Below are 6322 nucleotides of genomic sequence, written 5' to 3'. Positions count from 1 at the left end.
TTGCTTTGTTTTAACAGGTTGTTTCATTTTAGGTCTATCATTAGAGAGAGAAATGTATATTTTGGGGAGGAAATGATACTTTTATTCAGCAAGGATGATCATTAAAATTGATCAAAAGTAAAAGCAAAAACACTTATAATGTTACAGAAGTTATATATTTCAAATAAATGCTGATCTTTTGAACTTTCTATTCATCAAAGAATCCTGAACAAAACGTATCACAGTTTTCACAAAAACATTAATCTATTCTACACAACTATATTCGACATTGATAAAAATAAGAAATGTTTCTTGAGCACCAAATCAGGAAAAAATATGATTTTTGAAGGATCATGTGACACTAACGATTTTAAAGTCATTTAAAATGTTTAAAGCATCTAAAATATTTTACCTTAAAATATTGGTTTATTCTGATGGTATTGACTTCTAATACGGTGAATGGCTTCTGTTTCTTTCCCAAGCTCTCCCCAAAACTTCTGTTTAATACGAGAGCATTTAAGTTTGGTCAAAGAGTATTAAAGACCAAGAGGCGAAACTCTGATGCTTTTGGGTAACAGCCACTAGGTGGCGCTTCGGTAGCGCGGCCGCCATTTTGGGGTGAAAATTCCAACTGGTCTGGATAACAGCACAGAATACACAGAAATAGACAGAATAACAACGAAAGAGAGGTCAAAATGGAATAAAAGAACGCAACGCTGGGCAATCCACTGCAAAAACTATCAGTGTGACAGTAAAAATCTTGCCTTTCATCGTTTTCTCAAAGACCCTGACTCACAAAAGTGGAAACATATGTGTGTTTTGAAGTGGGACACAGCATTGTTAATAATGATTTATATGCATATGACACTACGTTATAAGCTTATGCAACTTTACACATTTACAATTACTTACTTCATGCATTATTTACTATTAATATTACTCCACTAGGTTTGAAATATACATTGTACGTTTTAATCCCCTGGAACACACTACAAACATGATGATTTAGATTAGAATATACATTGCTGTGTCTGTCATGAATAAATAATTAAACAATTTTGGAGAAAGTGGCTGTAATTAAGTGTTAAAAAGTACGTTTTTTTTTTTTATTTTAATTTTTTATAGTCTTCTTTTAACGGACATTAATATAAAACAACCTGCTAAAAAAACAAAAAAAACAATAGAAGCCTAATAGAAACCATCATAGAAATTCTAATGGTTTCCATTAAAATACCATTATAAACCATTAGCTTTTTCCAGTAAAACCATTACAAAATTCCTTTTTGTAGTGTGTTTTGAGCAATTTTCCAATAGGATTTAACATCCCACCAATAGAATCCATCACATACCAGTAGACACCATTATAGTTTCCATTAAAACCAATACAATTCCCATTATAACCATTAAAACCATTACATTTTTTGGGCAGGGTTCTATTGTTTTTTTTCAGCAGGGAATACTGCAAAAACAGTTTACAGTCAAGCTGTTATATTGCTGTTGTATATTTATTGTCCAACATTCCTAATTTTTCTGTCAATAATTTAATTTCATATGTTAGTATTAATTCAGTGTTTATAATGCTAACACTTGAACTTAAAATATTTTCAACCGAGACTGACATGGTTTCTAGAGAGCAAAGGTTTTGTGTAAAAAAGGGAAGACGTCAATAAAGTCTGTAAAATTAACTGTTAACAGGATTTGATGATCACTAGTCTAGTGATTGCACGTTATTGTTGTCATCGTTCAGGCTGTATTTCAGGTTTAATGTACGTTTTTTTAAACAAAGCAGCTGATATTTGCCATAGCGACAGCTAGAAGTTAGTGGAGCGCCAAGTCACTTTCACCCCCAAAATGGCGGAAGCACTGGGCTGCTGGCTTTCACTTCTTGTCAGCATAAGTTCTTTGGTTTGGTAAACAGGTACGAAATTATGCGAAAATAGAGCACTGCTTTATGGCAGCAACAAATGCACGTGTACAGTTATGACAGCGGTATAGCCTATTTACGACAGTGAATTCCACCCACTGAACTGTAGGGGGCTCCAAAGTCACAAAACTACATACTTTTACTACATACTACTAGGCTACTACATTCTACATACATTTAAATAACTTAAAAATATAGTAGTTAGTTATACATTATTATATTTTAAATTGTAATAATATTTCACATTATTAGCCTACTGCTTTACTTTTTAATCAAATAAATGCAGAGCACAAGACTTCTTTCAGTATTAAATCTTACTGGCCCCAAACTTTTAAACGGTAGTGTAAATATATCCTTTGCAAACTGCAGTCCAACATATAACAAATACTTTATGATAAAACCTCTTAGAAAATCATGGTCCAGTAGCTTAGAACAGTAATATATCAAACTGCGTGATTTGAGGTATCATAACCATACATATAGCATGTAAACAAGGTTTTAGAAGATTAGGAAATGCTCATACAGTCCGTAAAGCCTTTTTAGCTTATGTCTGCAGCTAATAGGTTTAAAGTCATCGTTAACACTCTGAAGGGACAGTTTGTTTGCTGAGAGTGCACAAAAGCGGTGCCAAAATCTTCCGGTTGTCCTGATCTCATTCTGTGCCGCCCACTCAGAGCGTCTGCTGTGGACACACCCTGAGCCCTCGAGTACAAACGCAGCACAAAACCACTGGACTCCTGCATTATTTAGTGAGGGTGTCATCATAAAAGCTCACACAATCAGGCTGCGGCTCTCTGATGGCCACGCACGAGTAATACACTGCAGTGGAGAGTCTTATTAAAAAGCATTCGTCATATTTAAGACCATGTCGTACGTCTGCTGACCATAATGGTGCTTCCTGTTCTTCTCTGCATGCATCGCCTCTTTATTTCCACAAACTCGCAAGGAGTCGCTCCTCATGTGCAGACCTATTTATCTCCAGGGCATTTATTGTCTACCGAGACCATGGGATGCCAGTGCTAATATGAGATTCACAGTCACACTGTCTTCTCGAGACAGCAGTTTCCATATTGGAGTGTTTGGCCTAGTCTAAACCAGGCTGTTTTAAATGGAGATAAAGCACTGATCCTGCCCGGAGGAACCTTCGCTGCTGATGGCAGTGGAAGACTGCTTGCTTTTATGGAGCAGCAGGGAGTTTGTGAATCATGGATGTTCATGCAATTGATAGTTTTCACGTGACGTCACACCCTTATAGGAACGCCCATCCTGGAAGGCAAGACGAAGCTTTGCTCCACTGACCGCCTGCTATTTTTACGCAGTTTGCATCAAGTAATAATGTAGTAAAACGCAGATATTAAAAGGCGAGATTCAGTGTACACCTTACTGATGATGTATATTTTGTACAGGCAAGAAGATGAAGCCAGAACATAAACGCAATGTGCAAAGTTTCACATTAAATGGCTTCCCATAGAAAACCATTAGAAGGAAAACATTGAACCGTTAAGCGGACTGCGTTAATGTTCCAGCCTCATCTGCTTGCCTGTGTAAACTATGCATCATTAATGTAGTGATTACTGAATTTGATCTTTTAATATTACTGTTTTAAATATATTAAGGCACTTTAATTGTTTTTACAACGTTTTGTCGCACTGTTTATGATTGAAATATTGCCGCGGGTGCTTAATATGGATTGCAAATGGCCAAAACTTGCATTTTGTTCAGAAATACCTTTGTTTTATTCTTTTGAGAGGTGATCTAAATATTTGCGGCTGGGAAACAGATGAAAAATTAACACGCTTGTGCTGCAGTTCTATGGATGTTTTGCCCTCCAAGTCTTCGAGCCGGTCACGTGACTGAAAACTATCAATACAACCATGATGAATGATACAGTAACTGAACATATGTTGCAATGAGACTTTCATTCATGTGTGTTAAAATACTTTCTTCTTATTTGAGGAGGAGAGACATGAGACCAGAGGATGATTTTTTTTGTAAACATATATGCACAAATGCTGTCTGTTAGGGATGGTTGTTGAAAGCAAACATTCTATGAAATTCATCATATTTTGTAAAAAAAAAAAAAAAAACTATTTTTGATCAGCACCCCAAAATTAGTAAGACACACTGATTGCATATATATATATATATATATATATATATATATATATATATATATATATATACACATACATATACATATATAAATTATTTTTTTGTGAATATAAGGTACAGTTAATTTAAACAGAAAAGCCCATTTAGCTTCAGGATTGTACCAAAGTTGTTTATGGATAGAATTAGTGAAGACCTTCACAATAAGAACTTAAATTATATTATAAAATTTCAATTATAGTAATATAAGTTATATACATATATATGATATAAAATTATATATAATAATATATATGTAACTTATATATTATAACCTTCCTTTAGAAGGAAGTTAATGTGTTATATCTTTTGCATTTTATATTATTATTATTATCAGTAGTAGTAGTATTATTGAAAGAAATGAATACTTTAATAAAATTAACAACAAGGACCATTAAAAGTCTTTAACATTGTTACAAAAATAAAGTAAATAAAATATTCAAACTAAAATGAAAAATTGCTAATAAATAAATGTAAGCAGAACAACTGTTTTCAACATTGATAATAAGAAATGTTTCTTGAGCAGCAAAGCAGCATATTAGAATAATTTTGTGAAGTATCACGTGACACTGAAGACTGGAGTAATGATGCTGAAAATTCAGCTTTGACACCACAGGAAAAAAATATATAATTTAAAATACATTACATTTTTATTTAACTTTTCATATTTGAACATTTCAAAACTTATTTTATGTTCTATTAATACTTTACAATATTTATTTTTTCTGTATTATTATTATAATTATTGAAAGGAAGATTTGTCAACATATACATATGAGTACATACATGGTTGTCACTCAGTCATGCTTTGGTTTCCATATACTACTAAAGAAAAAAATGTTCCACCCTTTTCTGAATTATTTATATAGAGCTGCTCTGAGCACATTGCAGTCATGTAGTTATTTGGCTGACCCAGATATCTTCACTCATCAGCTGATGTGACCTGCTTGAGCCACACTACTTATCCAGACTGAGGCCCAGAATCCAGAACCTTGGCTTAGATCCTGTTTTTTTTTTTTATAGCCAGGCAGCCATGGAGAATTCGGCTTAAAATAGTGGACCCGTTTTATGTTGCTCTCAACAGATGTGCGTTTGAAGAGGGCAGACTAGAGGGAATTACAGCAGCAAAGTCAGAATTTATTCACTAGCTTCTCCGGAGCAGATTAGATTCAATTAAAAATATGAATGGCCCAGACAGCAGCCATGCATTCTCATAAGAAACCAGAGAAGGTGCACAATTGCTAGTTTAAAGCATGTTCAAGATGTTTATTAACAGTTTTGTCAAGTTGAGTGTATATGAACTTTAAAAGATAGTTCAAAGTTAAGGACATAAAGCAAAAAAGCTTAAACTGGCTTAAAATTAGAATACTAGATTTGCTGGATACTACTAAGAAACAGTCTGAATTCTGAATAGCATACTAGCATACTACTCTTACCATTTCTGCAATGCATGTAGCATGTATGCTAGTATGTTATTGTGAATTCAGCCCATGTTGTGACTAGGCACCTGATGGTAGCTAGCTACCAAGTTAGCACTTGCTAATATCTGAAAAATATGTCATGGATATCTGGTTGAGCCTTTTCCTCTGTGTGGATTTGATTCCTGGCTTTCTGTCATGCAAGGTAAGGTAGTTTTTACATTTTTAAGACTGAAAAAACAAGATCACATTAGCTAGCTGTGGTTATATCCACCAGTAACAGTATGCTGGGAAAACACGTTTGAATCAAAGTTTAGAAGGCCAAAGGTTACTAAATACACTGTGAACAAAAGCCATTTGAGCTAATATTTAGCAAGTAAACTAACGTAATTTAGTTTCCATTTGTTTGCTGACTGATTGATTGATTGATATTTTTTGTTTTATATGGAAAATATACAGGAATTTGTCAAAAACAGTGTTTAGAAAAAACAATACCTGAGAAGAAAAATTCACTTTTTGGCTTCTCAACTACTAATATTTTGTAATGGTTCTTTTGCTGTTTGTTTTTACTAAGAGCAATGACAGAGTTAGTAGAGCCAAAAGATATATATATAATTCCGTTTCATCAAACAAATGAAACTGGCTAAGACTTACTAACCCACCATCAAAAACACTGATGTTTCATTCCTAACAAAACCTTGAAAGACTGAATTATACAGACCGCTTTTTCTCTATCTTTTATTTATAATTGCTTTCACACATTTGGCTTTTGACACATATTATTTATGCAAATAAAATATTAATTTTTCACCCAAATGAATAAGTACATGAAAAAAAGAAATAGTCACAGACG

Source organism: Onychostoma macrolepis, chromosome 20 (genome assembly GCF_012432095.1).
Source record: "Onychostoma macrolepis isolate SWU-2019 chromosome 20, ASM1243209v1, whole genome shotgun sequence".
Lineage (NCBI taxonomy): Eukaryota > Metazoa > Chordata > Actinopteri > Cypriniformes > Cyprinidae > Onychostoma > Onychostoma macrolepis.
The sequence above is the reverse complement of the archived record's forward strand: the minus strand, read 5'-3'. Positions refer to the sequence as shown.